This window comes from Schistocerca nitens, chromosome 2 (assembly GCF_023898315.1).
Source record: "Schistocerca nitens isolate TAMUIC-IGC-003100 chromosome 2, iqSchNite1.1, whole genome shotgun sequence".
Lineage (NCBI taxonomy): Eukaryota > Metazoa > Arthropoda > Insecta > Orthoptera > Acrididae > Schistocerca > Schistocerca nitens.
In genome coordinates, this window is record NC_064615.1 from 461024141 (window position 1) to 461042159 (window position 18019).

Below are 18019 nucleotides of genomic sequence, written 5' to 3' on the forward strand. Positions count from 1 at the left end.
CCAACAGATACAACATGCAAGATTTTTATATTCTCTCGCTCACTATGCGCAAATTATTAGTCCTACAGAGAAAATGAGCAGAACATTTTGTAGCAAGTTTAATTTAGTTACATTTTGTACTGCGATGCGTTCACGCTAGAGGCCACAGTTGTGTAATTATTCAAGAAAAACATGCGAAAATGACCTTCTAATGCGTGTTTTTTGAACAATCGGAAAACTATGGCCTCTAGCGGAAAAGTATCCCAGTACAAATTTTAACTACATTAATTTTCGTACAAAAAAGATTCCGTTCATTTTTTTCTGTAGGACTAACAGTTTGCGGATAGCGAGCGAGAGAAAAGGAAAATCTTGTGACTGGTATTTGAAGGCGTTTTGGGCAGCATAAAAAACAGTGGGAGGGACATCTGAATCACCCTCTGTAATAAACAGTCTACTAATTTCTTTTCTCTCTTGGGCTTTCCATTTTTTTCCTTGCTCTCTTGGATTTGTTTTATCTAGGACCTGTCCAAGAATTTCGCTTCTATGTTTTGTTCTGTATCCAAATGTTTCCTTATTTATGCAAATTCTCTCTAGATCTTCACGGGTTTCGGCTGGTCCCGGCGGAGGTTCGAGTCCTCCCTCGGGCATGGGTGTGTGTGTGTGTGTGTGTGTGTGTTTGTTCTTAGGATAATTTAGGTTAAGTAGTGTGTAAGCAAAGGGACTGATGACCTTAGCAGTTAAGTCCCATAAGATTTCACACACATTTTTTTCATGGGTTTCAGTAAATAATTTATCTATACCTTTATATTTTTCAAAGTACATTTTTCTTGTTATTTTTTTAGGACTCGTCTTTTGGATGTGCTAATGAAATATTGCCTGTTTTTCGTAATTCCAAACTTTTTTCTTAATTTTTGTGCACTTTGTTCGGATATAGTCAGTTCTGCGTGATAGAATCCACGAGGTTTCCAGTTGGTCAAGGATCACAAGGTGCTTGACTCAATGAAACAAGAGGCCCGTAAAAAAAACAAGGAGACAAATTTTTAAATTTCTCGCCTTCTGTTAGTTTAATCGTCAGTATTCCCGTAAATACACTTGGAAAAAGAGAACAAACGCGCTCATGTGCTTCATGACAAACGCTAGAAGGGGAATACAGAGAGTTTCCATTTCGCCGATATTAATTCTGTTATTGATGCAGCAGAACGTTTGCATACGGAACGGAAAGTATCGCTTACCGGGAGATTATCTGTATTAATGGGTTTTAAATGCTTCGGCAGCAGTAGCGGCATAACGTAACGATCATACTTGCTAATACGCATGAAATATCGAACGAGATCGGTACGCTGTTAAGAGCAATAAATAATCATTATGCTCGGTTGCACACAGGAAATAAATTGCCGGTAGCCGGTAGGTTCCTCGCGGCCGTCGGATGCGCTTTCCGGAGAAGGCAAAAGCGAGCACGGCGGCAGAAAAGGAGAGCAGTAAGGTAGCTGCTGGCTGGCTGTTACTGCGCTTTCCTTATGCGGCGCAATGCCGCAGTGCGCAGCGCGAACGTACAGTATAACCAAATGCAGGGAGGCCGCAGCCCGTTTACGTTATGACGCGCGAGCTCCGCCGGCGGCGCCTTTGTGCGCTGCCCAACACTCGTTTGTTTCAGTCTCAGCAGCCCGTTGTTAGGACAGCTGTTTTGTCGCTTGCAAATCACGGCCTATTAGCGGCTGTCTGCTACTCGCGGTTTCTGCAAACGAGAAAGTACGCAGCAGGACAGGGACCCGACAAACAAGATGAACATCCTGACGTCAGCACCACGTTTTTAAAAACGATTTGTGTCTTATCTGTAATGCTCTGACATTTCTTTTTCTTATGGGAATTCAGGTCCACCAATTACACACACAACTGTCCTTTATACACTGAAGAGGCAAAGAAACCGGTACACCTGCCTAATATCGTGTAGGGCCCCCGCAAGCAAGTACAAGTGCCGCAACACGACGTGGCATGGACTCGACTAACGTCTGAAATAATACTGGAGGTAACTGACACCATGAATCCTGCAAGGCTGTCCATAAATCTGATAAATATGTAAGAGTCAAGGGGTGAAGATCTCTTCTGAACAGCACGGTGCAAGACATCCCAGAAACGCTCAACAATGTTCATTGTGGTGTGGTGGCCAGTAGAAGTGTTTAAACACAGAAGAGTGTTGCTGGAGCCGCTCTGTAGCAATTCTGGCCATGTGTGGTGTCCCATTGTTCTGCTGGAATTGCTCAAGTCCGTCGGAGTGCACAATGGACATGAATGGATGCAGGTGATTAGATAGGATGCTTACGTACGCGTCACCTGTCAAGAGTCGTCTCCAGGAGTAGCAGGAGTCTCATATCACTACAATGCACAGGACCCGCAACGTTACAGAGCGTCCACCAGCTTGAACAGTCCCCTGCTGACATGCAGGGTTCATGGATTCGTGAGGTTGTCTCCATACCGTTACACACCCATCCGCTCGATACAATTTGAAACGAGACTCGTCCGACCAGGCAACATGTTTCCAGTACTCAACAGTCCAATGTCAGTGTTGACGGGCCCGTGTCGTGCAGTCATCAAGGGTACACGAGTGAGGCTTCGACTCTTAAAGCCCATATCGATGATGTTTCGTTGAATGGTTCGCACGCTGTTGTTGATGGCCCAGCATTGAAATGTGCACCAATTTGAAAAAGGGTTGCACTTCTGTCACACTGGACGATTCTCTTGGTCGTCGTTGGTCCCGTTCTTGCAGGATCTTTTACCGGCCGCAGCGATGTCGGGGATTTGATGTTTTACCGTATTCCTGATATTCACGGTACACTCGTGGAATGGTCGTACGGGAAAATCGCTTCCTCGGACATGCTGTGTCCCATCGCTCGTGCGCCGACTATAACACCATGTTCAAACTCATTTAAATGTTTATAACCTGCGATTGTAGCAACAGTAACCGATCTAACAACTCCGCCATACACTTGTCTTATACAGGCTTTTCCGATCGCAGAGCCGTATTCTGCCTGTTTACATATCTCTGTATTTGAATACGCATGCCTACACCAGTTTCTTTGACGATTGAGTGCAAATGTCCAAATATGTTTCGACACCTTGTGCCATCAACAGTGGTTGTTTTTATTCAGTTCTATGAAATGCAAACACCTTGAAAGTAATTAGGTCTGAAACTTTCGTAGTTGTTCTGTTTATTACCTTATTATCCTATCTCACTGGGTTCTGTAGGATGATTTTTACATTACTGTCTACTGACAGCTTGCCATCTGCAATTAAATTATGTTACTCTCAGTTCAAAAACAAAATATGAGTTCGAAACCGAATAATGAATAATTTCCTCCTCCCGTTTCTGTTACATGTCTGCAAGTGTCTGATCAGTCATTATGATGTGATCACACAAGAAGGGCAAATTGTCATTGTTGCTCGCTTGGTTGGCGTCTATAGTTTTCTTTAAATATTCTCCTTCTTCGCGTGTCGATGTCAACCTTTTAAATGACGGATAGTGCTTATCAAGGCGCAGCGCTGTTGAGCTTGCTGATACCAGACCCCCTTGCGTCACGACGCCTAAGGCGGGGATGCGAACGGGGCAGTGAAAGAAATGTCTCATCATCTCCTTATCACCATACGCACAGCACATCTACATCTAAACCTATAGGAATACTATGCTATTGACACAAGTGCCTGGCAGAACCACTTTCAGACTATTTCTCTACCATTCCACTCTCTAACAGCGTGTGGCAAAATGTACACTTGAATATTTCTGTACGTGCTCGGTTTTCTCTTATTTTATTATGATGATCTTTTCTCCCTATGTAGGCTGGCGACAATAAAATATTTTCACAGCGAGAGGAGAAAGCTGGTGACTCAAAAGATCTCACCGTAACGAAAAACGTCTTTGTCATAATGATAGCGACTCATATCCGTGACAGTGTCTCCTCTCTTACACGATAATACAAGAGGAGCTACCCTTCCTTAGATTTTTCGATGCCCTTCGTTAATCCTATCTGCTACAGATCCCATACAGCGCAGCAGTATTGCAGAAGAGAAAGGACAAACGTCGTGTAGGTAGTCTATTTAATGGATTTGTCGCAACTTCTAAGTGTTCTGCCAATAAAATGCTGTCTTTTTTTCGCTTTACCCACTATTACCTATGTCCATACCGATATTTTCAAATTGGTTTTGATCTTCTGATGACTTGCTAGAGCGTAAATGACAGCATCAGCTGCAAACATTCTAAGGGGGCTGCTCAGATTATCTCCTAAATCGTATATACAGATTAGGAACGGCAGGTGGTCTATAGCACGTCCTTGATATACGCCAGATGATACTTTTGCTTTTCTCAATGACAAACTGTGACCTGTCTGACAGGAAATTACAAATTCAGTGGCATAACTGAGACGATATTCCATAGTCTCGCAATTGGATTAGAAGTCTTTTGTGAGAAAAATTGTCAAAAGTTTTCTGGAAGTGTAGAAATATGGAATCAATTCGAAATCCATTGTCGAGGCACTTATTACTTCATGAGAATAAAGAGCTAGTTGAGTTGCGAAAATCCCCTGTTGACTATGTGTTAATAGACCGTTACCTTCGAGATAATTCATAAAGTTCGAACTCGACGTATGATCCACAATCCTACTGCAAACCGTCGTCAGTGACATGGGTCTGACATTCAATGATTACTCCTACTTCCATTCTTGAGTGATGATGTGACTTCTGCAACTTTCCAGTCTTCTGGTACGGACCTTTGGTCGAGCAAGCGGTTGTATATGATTGCTGAATATGGAGGTATTACATGAGCATACTCTGAAAGGAACTTAATTGATATGCATTCTGGACCGGGAGACTTGCCTTTTATTAAGTGAAGTGAGTGGCTTCGTTACACAACGATATCTACTTTTAAGTTGCTCATGTTTGCTACAGTTCTTGATTCGAATTCTGGAGTATTAGCTTCGTCTTCTTTGGTGAAGAAATTTCGGAAACCCATATTTAGTGAACATGCTTTAGAGCCACTGTCATCGGTAACACAGTATTTGTCGCTCAGTTCCCATTTTAACACGACAGTTTTACTTTGGCCAAGTCCCACACAAAGACGATTAAGTTATATCCATGTTGTCTACGCCCGACCTTTTCCCGGTGGTAACTGTTCGTTTGTTGCTAACCAGTCACGATTAGCTCTGTCCTACCAGCGTTGAAGCCTCTCTGAGAAGACACTGAGCGGCAGGTCGATGCTGATGAAACGTGTGTCCATCACCAGTGTTAACTTTTCTCCTATCTGGTTCCACCACTATCCGTCTAATGTCGGGTGGTGATAATGCGGCCAGAACTTGGATTGGTGTTGGTGTCAAACATCCTGTCAGCTGGCGCAAGTTCGGTGAAAAGCAATGTCACTCTTTCTCGAGTGGCCACATAGGAGCAGCATCTTCTCCTGTCGAGTAGAGCAGTACTAGAGGCAAGGTCCGAAGCATCTATGGGCTTGCTCCTCAACTTGTGCTGCGACCTTCATTCTGACAATGTCACAGCGCTGCATGAATATCAGAAACCTATCCCCGAACTATCAGTTTAATAAGTCACAGGTGCACAATACTAACACGGATTCTTTACAGACGAATGGAAAAACTGGTAGAATCCGACCTCGGGGAAGATCAGTTTGGATTCCGTAGAAATATTGGAACACGTGAGGCATTACTGACCTTACGACTTATCTTAGAAGAAAGATTAAGGAAAGGCAAACCTACGTTTCTAGCATTTGTAGACTTAGAGAAAGCTTTTGACAATGACAAAGCTTTTGACAATGTTGACTGGAATACTCTCTTTCAAATTGTAAAGGTGGCAGGGGTAAAATACAGGGAGCGAAAGGCTATTTACAATTTGTACAGAAAGCAGATGGCAGTTATGAGAGTCGAGGGGAATGACAGGGAAGCAGTGGTTAGAAAGGGAGTGAGACAGGGTTGTAGCCTATCCACGACGTTATTCAGTCTGTATATTGAGCAAGCAGTAAAGGAAACAAAAGAAAAATTCGGAGTAGGTATTAAAATCCACGAGGAAGAAATAAAAACTGTGAGGTTCGCCGATGACATTGTAATTCTATCAGAGATAGCAAAGGACTTGGATGAGCAGATGAACGGAATTGATAGGGTCTTGAAAGAAGGATATAAGATGAACATCAACAAAAGCAAAACGAGAATAATGGAATGTAGTCAAATTAAGTCGGGTGATGCTGAGGGAATTAGATTAGGAAATGAGACACTTTAAGTAGTAAAGGAGTTTTGCTATTTGGGGAGCAAAATAACTGATGATGGTCGAAATAGAGAAGATATAAAATGTAGACTGGCAATGGCAAGGAAAGCGTTTCTCAAGAAGAGAAATTTGTTAACATCGTGTATAGATTTAAGTGTCAGGAAGTCGTTTCTGAAAGTATTTGTATGGAGTGTAGCCATGTATGGAAGTGAAACGTAGACGATAAATAGTTTGGAAAAGAAGAGAATAGAAGCTTTAGAAATGTGGTGCTACAGAAGAATGCTGAAGATTAGATGGGTAGATCACATAACTAATGATGAAGTATTGAATAGAATTGGGGAGAAGAGGAGTTTGTGGCACAACTTGACTAGAAGAAGGGATCGGTTGGTAGGACATGTTTTGAGGCATCAAGGGATCACAAATTTAGCATTGGAGGGCAGCGTGGAGGGTAAAAATCGTAGAGGGAGACCAAGAGATCAATACACTAAGCAGATTCAGAAGGATGTAGGTTGCAGTAGGCACTGGGAGATGAAGAAGCTTGCACAGGATAGAGTAGCATGGAGAGCTGCATCAAACCAGTCTCAGGACTGAAGACCACAACAACAACAACAACAACATCAACAGCCCCGAGATATCATAGGACTGAAAGGAGTTCCGAACCAAACGATTTTGAAGTTGAATTTGATACGGTTGCTGCGGAGGTGGAAAGTGCTGACTTCTATTTTGGCAGGATTTCGCTTCAGGCTGTTGGCTTCGTAATACGAAGTACTCTCTGCTAGGCTTCGTTCTATTGGAGATGCCACGGCCTACATTACTCCGACCTCTGAACTGACTTACCCAGTTAGTATATACTTCGCACGCCGCAGTCATTGTATTGTGGAGTAAACAGGGTGAGTCACCTAACGTAACCGCTGGATATATTTCGTAAACCACATCAAATACTGACGAACCGATTCCACAGACCGAACGTGAGGAGAGGGGCTAGTGTAATTGTTTAATACAAACCATACAAAAATGCACGGAAGTATGTTTTTTAACACAAACCTATGTTTTTTTTAAATGGAATCCCGTTAGTTTTGTTAGCACATCTGAACATATGAACAAATACGTAATCAGTGCCGTTTGTTGCATTGTAAAATGTTAATTACATCCGGAGATATTGTAAACTAAAGTTGACGCTTGAGTACCACTCCTCCGCTATTCGGTCGTGTGTATCGGAGAGCACTGCAACATACATCGCGTTTCTACAGAATGATCTGCCAACGTTGCTCGAAAATATCCCACTGGAAACGCGTCGACGTATGTGTTATCAGCATGATGGTGCACCCGCACATTCCGCAGTTAACACTAGGCTGACCCTTGACAGGATGTTGGACGGGCGTTTCATAGGACGTGGAGAACGCATAAATTCGCCAGCCCGTTCTCCTGATCTTACACCTCTGGACTTCTGTGGGGTACGTTAAAGGAGAATGTGTACCGTGATGTGCCTACAACCCCAGAGGATATGAAACAACGTATTGTGGCAGCCTGCGGCGACATTACACCAGATGTACTGCGGCGTGTACGACATTCATTACGCCAGAGATTGCAATTGTGTGCAGCAAATGATGGCCACCACATTGAGCATCTATTGGCCTGACATGTCGAGACGCACTCTATTCCACTCCGTAATTGGAAACGGAAACCACGTGTGCACGTGTCCCTCACCCCTCATGGTAATGTACATGTGCGTCAGTGAAAAAGACCAATAAAAAGGTGTTAGCATGTGGACGTAATGTGCTGTTCCAGTCTCTTCTGTACCTAAGGTCCATCACCGTTCCCTTTGGATCCCTACGTAATTCGGTGCTCTCCGATACACACGATCGAACAGCGGGGGAGTGGTACTCAAGCGTCAACTTTAGGTTACAATATCTCCGGATGTAATTAACATTTTACAATGCAACAAACGGCACTGATTACGTATTTGTTTATATGTTCAGATGTGCTAACAAAACTAACGGGGTTCCATTTATAAAAGCGTAGGTTTGTGTTAAAAAACATACTTCCGTGCATTTTTTTATGGTTTGTATTAACCAATTACACTAGCCCCTCTCCTCACGTTCGGTCTGTGGAATCGATTCGTCAGTATTTGATGTGGTTTACGAAATATATCCAGCGGTAATGTTAGGTGACTCACCCTGTATATGGTACCATAATAAGCGATTTTCTATCCTCTTCTGTCCGTGTATTAAAAATTTTTGAAAAAAGACAATTGAAATACAATTGACGCTCCTTTGAATGACGCTTGAATTCATGTACAGCATGAGATGCCAGTATCACCAGCACTCTTTGACATCTGCGTGTACATGACTATTCTGCAGTTCACACTTAACAGCCTGACAGAGGGTTGTTCGAACTGCCTTCAGACTCTTTCTCTACCGTTTCATTCTCTATCAGCGCGTGGGAGAAATGAACACTTAATTTTTTTTGCACGAGCTCTGATTTCTCTTATTTTATTACTATGATCGTTTCTCCCTATGTAGGTTGGTGACAGTAAAATATATACACATTGAGGGGAGAAAGTTGGTGATTGAAAGTTCGTGAGCCGGCCGGAGTGGCCGAGCGATTCTAGGTGCTACGGTCTGGAACCGCGCGACCGCTACGGTCGCAAGTTCGAATCGTGCCTCGGGCATGGGTATGTGTGATGTCCTTAGGATAGTTAGGTTTAAGTAGTTTTAAGTTCTAGGGGACTGATGACCTCAGAAGTCAAATCCCATAGTGCTCAGAGACATTTGAACCATTTTTTTTTCTTTTTATTTGAAAGTTCGTGAAAAGAACTCACTGCAACTAAAAACACCTTTGTTTGAATGACTGCCATCCCAACTCGCCTATCACATCCGTGACAGTCTCTTCCCTATTTTGAGATAATACAAAAGTACCTGCCCTCCGTGGTACATTTTCGATGTCCTCTGTCAATCCTATATGGTATGATCGCATACACCACATTTTGGAGAGAAAGAATAAGCGTAGTGTAGGCAGTGTCTTTAGCAGACCATTTACATCTTCTAAGCGTTCTGCCAATAAAACTTAGTTTTTGCTTTGCCTTCCTCACAACATTAACCATGTGATCGTTCCAACGGAAATTGTTCGTAAGTGTAATTCCTAGGTATTTAATCGAATCGACAGCCTTCAGGTTTGTGTAACTTATCGTATAATCGAAATTTAACGGATTTCTTTTTGTGCTCATGTGGATGACCTCGCGCTTTTCCTTATTGAGAGGTAGTTGCCTCTTTTCGAACCATTCAGATATAGTGTCTAAGTTATCTGCAAATGGTTTTGATCCCAAGTTAAACATTGAACTTTAAATTCTCAATCGGTACGTCATTTGCTGTAAATGCCTTTCATCATCATTCAAAGGTATGTCAAATGTATCTGTAATTGTTTTATTTCTTTCTTTTATACAAAACATTTGACAGTATTTTTCCAATTTTTTTATCTTCGTTTTTCATTCATTCTTACTTACTCTGATACTCTTCAAGCAACTAAATATTTTTTGCAAAACCAGATCCCACGCTGGTGAATTTGATAGCCTATCTTTCCACTTCGCACTCTTCGTTTCTAGAGAGAGTTTTTTTAATCATCCACACTTATTTCATCAAAAATGACTGTTCGCTCCTGCAGGTGCCCTAATTTCTTATTTCACTCTCATGAAGCTACACGAGATATGCGATGGTGGGAACATATTGCAAATTCTTCCTCGAACAGTATTTCTCTAAATCGTCCCTGCTTACCCAGCAGGGTTTCTCATGAAGAACGTCACCTATCACCCAGATATTCCCATTTTAGTTCTCCTGTGATCACTGTTACACCTTTTTCGGTACCAGCAGTGTGACCTTTCACGATACCAGCAGAGCGTGTCTGAATCCATAAGATGTATGCCGTCAATCCTGGTTGATGTGAAATCAATATGCTGGAGTAACAGCCTGTTGTGTCTAGGAATCCTGCATACTCAGTTCGATAGACAAACAAGCAACTCATATTATTATAACAAGAAAAGTACAAATACTTAAGTTTGATATATGTGTCGCAAGCAAAGGGCGACACGCAAAATAATCAATCTTCTTCAGAAAAGACAAACACAAGGCTGTGCTAAGTAGGCATTGCTAATGATAGAGCCTACAGTGCATCGGTTATCGAAGTGGCTTACGTTGACACTGCTATCGAAGTGGGCTGCCACCAGTCAGGCGGGCTCTTACGTCCTCCTTCCCCTAGAGGCCGCTACTGTTGCGTTGTCGTGCTGGAGGGAGATCAGTCAGCGTGCGATTGGCTGACCTCTTCTCATAGCCATCTCTCCTCTGTCGTTACCGACTGGCGTGCCGGCTCTGACTTTATGGCATAGCACAGCCCACTTTAATTGGTCGCACACTGTAACAAAACAGGACCACCTCGAATGTTAATCAACTAGAAACGACAGTGCTCATTTAATAAAAGTGGAGGGATCCTGAAACGTCACCCCCGGTATCTCAGGTACGTTAAGTTTGGAGCTAACTGAAACAAAGGATATTTACCTTATCCCAGGATTGATTGAATATTACGCCCACATATGCAGGAAAGGTATACAAAACTATAATAACAGCATTATTCACACATTTACTTAAGTCAAAATTTTCCTCTACAAAAGGGGGTCACAAAGCAGAGTGGACAGGTGTGGTTAGCTGTTTCCTGCTAACGTAATGGCGGACACTGCACAACGCGAGCATTTTTTCAGCGTACAGGAATCATACACAAAAGGCACAAAAATAGGGCAACGTGCTAATGAAAAAGTACACAGCAAACAGCACAAATAAATATGCATTTGCGGTTAAAAACAAACGAAAATAAAGACTAAATAACTTTAGCGTCACTAATAATAATATCAGTCATTTGCAATAATGAGGGCTGTGTAGGATGTTTATCAGTTTGCAGTATTATGAAATTCACAGCAAAAAGTGGTTTAATGAATGAAACAGCTTTTATTTATTGCTATGAATCTTAGTGAAAAATGTAGTTCACTATGGTATTCTGCAGTTATGCAAATGTCAATGACAATGAGAAACTAACATCGCTTTTAAAGAAATTCTTTTTATAACATCATTTATGTGAACAGTTCACGACGGTTGAGCTTTTTACCTTTTTTAACATCACTCTACACTTAGCTGGACGTGTCGGTGGGTCGTCGACGTCCGCGTTGTTGGTACGTAATCGTGGAGCGTGCGGTGCAGTAGCGATCGTCGTCTTCCTGATTCTCTTAATCGTAGCCGCCCATTGCAGGTGCAGCAGTAACGCACAATGTTTTTACAGTCCTCCCAATTAGCGTATCTCTATGTAGTGACAAAAGTAAGATGACGTATACCGACGTTGCAATGTTGGTCGTTTGTAGTCACAGCTTTGGAATTATGATTTTGCTTTCCTACGCATCTCGTCACATTCCACAGTGCCGCCGTCTATAATAAGAAAGATCATTAATATATAATAATAATTTGAATTATCAGTTCACGGTATGCGTCAATCAATCGTACACTACTTTTTTTTTTTTTTTTTACAGAAGTGATGAATGCTGGCGAACTACGCCATACTGTATGTTAATGGTTTCTCACTGTGCATAATGTCTACAGTATTATGAATCTTGGATATGTACTCGTATCCTGTAATACAACAACTGGTCTATAAGACCAGAAGTACGTGTTTTCGACAGTGGTACGTCACAGACACGTCAAACATGTTTTAACTTTTCAGCATATACTTGAGAATGGCTATAAAGCCGAAATCATGACAGTGTAAAACAAATAAAAGATTAGCGGTCAAATGGCAGGAAATTCCTTTCAAAAATTCTATATGACAGTGGTCCCTCACGAAGGAAAGATCGTTATGTGGGGTTGATGTTTTTCGGAAAGTCTGTTGGTATGTGGTCAGTCTCTTACATTCTGCACATCAACATGAATAATGGTTTTGTTGCCACATCCATCAATGATTTTAGGAATTCCAAGGGAATGTTATCTGTCTCTTCTGCCTTATTTGGTCTTAAGTCTTCCAGACCTATTTTATATTCTGATCCTAACACTAGAAACTCTATCTCCTCCGTATCGACTCCTGTTTCTTCTTCTGTCAGCTCATCAGACAAATCCACCTCATCATAGAGGCCTTCAGTGTACTCCTTCCACCTATTCGCTCTCTCCTCTATATTTAACAGTGGAATTCGCATTGCACTCTTATCGTTACAGCCATTGTTGTTAATTTCACCGAAGATTGTTTTGACTTTTCTGCATGCTGAATCAGTCATTCTGACAAATATTTTTTTTCGATTTTTTCACATTTTTCATGTAGCCAGTTAGCCTGTCTTGGCTTCCCATTTATTTTATACCGAAATGATTAGTATTTCTGTATTCTTGAATTTCTCTAATAATTTTTGAACTTCGTTCTTTCGCCGATCAACTGAAGTATTTCTTCCTTTACCCATGGTTTCATCGCAGAACACCTTCATTGTACCGGTCTTTTTCTTTCCAGCTTCTGTGATTGCCCTCTTTAGATACGTCCATTACTCTTTAACTGAACCGTCGATTGAGGTATTCATCATCGTATTATCTATAGCCTCAGAGAACTTCAAGCGTATGTCATTATTAAATTGTGATCTGAGTCTGTATCTGCTCCAGGTTACTTTTTACAGTCCAATATCTGATTTCAGAATCTCTGCCTGACTATGATGTAATCCAACTGAAATCTTCCCTTATCTCCTGGCCTTTTCCAAGTATACCTCTCTTCCTTGTGATTCTTGAACAGAGTATTCGCTATTACTAACTGAAATTTATTGTAGAACTCTATTAGTCTTTCTCCTCTCGCATTCCCACTACCAAGCCCATATTCTCCCGGAACTCTTTCTTCTGCTCCTTCCCATACAACCGCAGTCCATCCCTGCATGACTATGAGATTTTCATAGCCTTTTACGCACTGAATTACCCCTTCAATATCGCCATATACGTTCTCTACCTTTTCCTCTATCGCTTTAGACATCGGCATGTATACCTGAACTATGTCAGAGTTTGCTGTCGATGTTTATGAGAACAAAACCCTCACTACACTGTTCACAGTAACTCACTGTCTGAAGTACCTTCCTATTCATAACGAAGTCTGCTTCCGATATACGATTTTCTGCTGCTGTTGATACTATCCTTTACTCGTCTCACCGGAAGGCATTGTCTTCTTTCCATTTCTCTTCACTAACCCCCACTACATCTAGACTGAGACTTTTCATTTCCTTTTGCAAATTTTATAGCTCCCCTGCCACATCCAGTCTCTTCACATTCCACGCCCTGGCTCGTAGGACGTTATCCTTTCGTCAGTTATTCAATCTTTTTCTCATGGTCACCTCCCCCCTTGTCCACCCCGGTAGCTGAACGGTCAGCGTGACGGATTGTCAGTCCTCTGTGACCGGGTTCGATTCCCGGCTGGGTCGGGGAATTTTCTCCGCCCATGGACTGGGTGTTGTGCTGTCCTCATCATCATCCTATCATCCTCATCGACCGCAGGTCGCCGAAGTGGCGTCAAATTGAAAGACCGGCACCCGGCGAACGGCCTACCCGGCGGGGGGTCCTAGCCACACGACTAAATAAAAAAATAAACCTCCCGCTTGTCAGTTCCCTCCCGGAGATCCGAATGGGGCACTAGCCGGGGCACTAGGCTTCCGATGTCGGTATGTGTACCTGAACTATCGTTGTCGGTGTCGGTTTGCTGTCGATTATGATGAGAACAATACTTTTACTGATTATTCAGTCTTTTTCTCATGGTCGCCTCAACCTTGGCAGTCCCCTCCCGAGGATTCGGATGGTGGACTATTACGGAATGTAATGCCAATAGAGAGATCATCATAACACTTTTTCAATAACAGGCCACATCTCCTACGAATACAAATTATGTGTCTTTAATGCAGTGGTTTCCATTGCCTTTCGCATCCTCATGTTATTGATCATTGCTGATTCTTCCGCCTTTGGGGGCAGTTTCCCAACTCAAGGGCAATAAAACGTGCTGAACCTCCATTCACTCCTCCGTCCTCTTTGAGAAGGCCGTTGGTTGAAAGAGGGTGACTTCTTACGCCCGAAGTCTTCGGCTTCCGTTGCTGATGGTTTTTATTTGGAATTAAAGCAGTAGTGAGTTTCGATCCCGGTACCGCTGAAGTTTCCTTATTATTCCTCTTTTTTCTGCGAGTTTTCTACACCACTCGACGTCTCTCGCATCCAAATTTCCATCTGCATCTGTCCTTCCAGTCCTCTTCTTGCATGACCCTGTCTTGTATCGCACATCTCACTTCATCGTTCTACTGTAGAAGGGGCCTTCCTCTTTTTATGTGCCACATTTTAGAGGACTATCTGTCGTCTAAAGTTTTGATTTTTTACCAAGGAGGCTACCCTAGACCACGGGGACAATCTATTTAATTAATTAATATGAGTTTACGACACGGAAAAGCTTTATCATATTGCTGTTTAATTTTACATTCCACGGTATGCACTAAACAGTCCGTGATGTCTACAATCAAAAATGTGCGCTTATAGCATTCGCGAGGGTTGGTGGTCTGTACATCACAGTTTTTAAGATTAAAGTGCCGAGTAGCAGTTCCTAGTATCAAGCAAAGCGAAACCTATGGTTAATAGTTCCTTACGCACGACAGACAACGAAATCACGAAAGAGTAGCACTAATCAAACAGTCACTTTACGTCAGCCACGACGCCCTCAAGCGAGAGGACAATCACCTTCTGCCACTCCTTGTTCGTGTTTTTTCTCTGTCGTCCTGTCCATATACCTCCACAGCTCGACACTTCCCGCTTAAATTACACCTTCAAAAAATTTCAGTGCATCGGTTGAGAATTTTATGCAACGATACAGTCTCACGTTGTTAGGTTCAAGAAAAATAAATTTGCTTAATATATTTATAAACATGCGTTTACACAGCGTCAAAACATATGAACATAGCGCACTTCCATTAACAGCAACTCCATGACGTAAACACAAAGTTGTACAACAAACAAAGTTACAAAACTCATCCTAAAATGAAACTTCATGTGTATCAAGGAAGTAAAGCAGAAAACAAGGCAAAAGGAAAAAAACATCAGGAAAAAGGAAGAAATTCTGTACCATACTTTAGTGTCATCCTCACAAGATGCACTACACTTTCCCGAGAGCCTTCCCACAAATCTAATCTTTCCATTCTGTTTCCCTACCGTTGATTTTTCTTGTTTATCTCACTTAATACCATTTCTTAGTAATACCCCTAAAAACCTCAGCGATGTGACGTCATCCAGATGTTCGTCACTCACGTGTAGCGCACAACAGCAGCCATCTCACTTCTGGATGTGCTTCGCCTCCTGTGACTCCACCAATGATGAACTGTGAAAGTAAAGCAGACACGGACATATTAGTGACTGAGGTAAATTAAATGTCTGGCTGTAGTTCATTTGGATGTATTGCTTTGAATCTGACACATTCACCACGGCTCTGAAAAATAAAAGAAAGACAAAAATATGTGTGTCTGGAATCTTGCTTTTCGTGTTGTAGATTAACGACCTCAGACATTTTGTGGATGATGCAGTTATCTGTAATGAAGTACTGTCCGTAAAAAGCTTCAAAAATACCCAGTCATGTCTTGATAAGATTTGAAAGTGATGCAATGTTTGGCAACTTGCTTTAAACGTTCAGAAATGTAAAATAGTCCACTTCACAGAATGAATAAGGAGGTTTGGCACGAAACACTTTGCGTCCTATCTTAGCACCATTTAGGATTGTCAGGGACTATTGAAAGCCGGCCGAAGTGGCCGTGCGGTTAAAGGCGCTGCAGTCTGGAACCGCAAGACTGCTACGGTCGCAGGTTCGAATCCTGCCTCGGGCATGGATGTTTGTGATGTCCTTAGGTTAGTTAGGTTTAACTAGTTCTAAGTTCTAGGGGACTAATAACCTCAGCAGTTGAGTCCCATAGTGCTCAGAGCCATTTGAACCATTTGACTATTGAAAGTATACAGAGAAGGGCAGGTCGAATGGTCACAAGTTTGCTTGACGTATGGGATAGCATCCTGGAGATGTTGCAAAACCTGAACAGACAGACGGCTAAATATAAATACTAACTATTCCGCGCAAACCTGCTTACAAAGTTTCAAGAATAAGGAACAAGTAAAGAATCCAGTGATAGAGTACTGACCCCTAAATATGCCCCCCATGGTGCAAGGGGGAGGGGTAAGGTGCAAATGTCCACAGCAAGCACAGAGGCACTTCAGCAATCATTCATCTCCCGCTCCATACGCGAATGAACGGGAAGAAACCTTAGTAAGTGGCACAATGAGAATACCGTCAGCTATGAACTTCGCTGTGGTGTGCAGAGTACAGATGTAGAATTCCTCCACAACCGGAAATATGTGGAACGTACCTCCAGTTATACGAGGGCACGCTGAAAAGTAATGCCTCCGAATTTTCTTCCAGTCAGAAATTTGTAAGCTTCTTAAATGAAACAAACGTTGTTAAGATTCTACTGGCTTGTTCCTCTTGTCTACATATTTGTAACCCTCTGCCTCTAGAGTGGTCCGACCTGTAGCGTGTCACATGGCGGTGTGTAAGGTAATTATGTCGGTGCGTGAGAAACAGCCTGACGTAATCCAGTTTCTAATTAGCACACTTTGTCCACATATGGAGCACCCACTCCTTCACCGTGACACTGCGACGGCACGCACGTATTTTTAAGAAATAGTTGCATTTTCTGTTTGAAATCTGCTAAAACTACTGTCATCACGTAATCGAATACAACGTATTTGTTTACTATTAATTATGAACGCTTTGGTTCCACTTTTCATTATTTCTGTTGCAAGTTTTATAGATAAATTTTATAGATATTTGGAGATAGAGGACAAATTCATAGTCATCTCTTCTTATCTTCGTCTCTTACTTAGTACCATTGACATATTCTGTTTTTTGTGTGGAACTTAGATTAAATCTCCTGTTTCTCCGGACTTACTGTTTTACAAACATTATCTCTCAATCCTCTTCTGTAGTTCAGTGAATGCGCATTTCGACTCATCTCAGTTCTTGTTCCTTAGATCATTCTCACTGTGTCATGTGTGCCAGAAAGTAGCTAATAACCTGCAGCCTAGGTCGCAAAAGTAAGTAATTAGTGAAACAAGTGTCTTTTCCATGTATAGGTATACTGAAGAGCCAAAGAAACTGGTGCACCTGCATAACATCACGTAGGGCCGCAGCGATCACGCAGAAGTGCCGCAACGCGACGTGTCATGGACTCCACTAATGTCTGAAGTAGTGCTGGAGGGAGCTGACACCGTGAATCCTGCAGGTCTGCCCATAAATCACTAAGAGTACGAGGGAGTGGAGACCTTTTCTGAAGAGCACGTTGCAAGGAATCTCAGATATGCTCATAATATTCATGTCTGGGGAGTTTGCTAGCCAGCGCAAGTGTTTAAACTCAGAAGAATGTTCCTGAAGCCACTCTGTAGCAATTCTGGACGTGTGTGGTGTCGCATTGTCCTGCTAGAACTGCCCAAGTTCGTCGGAATGGACATGAATGGATGCAGTTGATCAGACTCCACGCTTACGTACGTGTCACCTGTCAGAGTCGCATCTAGACGTATCAGGGGTCCCAAATCACTCCAACAGCACACGCACCACACCATTACAGAGCCTCCACCTGCCGACATGCAGGGTCCATGAATTCAGGAGATTGTCTCCATACCTCTACACTAGCATCCGCTCGATACAATCTGAAACAAGACTCCTCCGACCAGGG

At 42.4% G+C, this 18019-nt stretch overlaps 1 protein-coding gene across 1 annotated transcript in view; it reads left to right on the top strand.

Annotated features, from left to right (window-relative positions):
* Positions 1–18019, top strand: part of LOC126236351 (calpain-9-like) — a 1155357-nt gene that overhangs the window by 920653 nt on the left and 216685 nt on the right. The window lies entirely within an intron of this gene.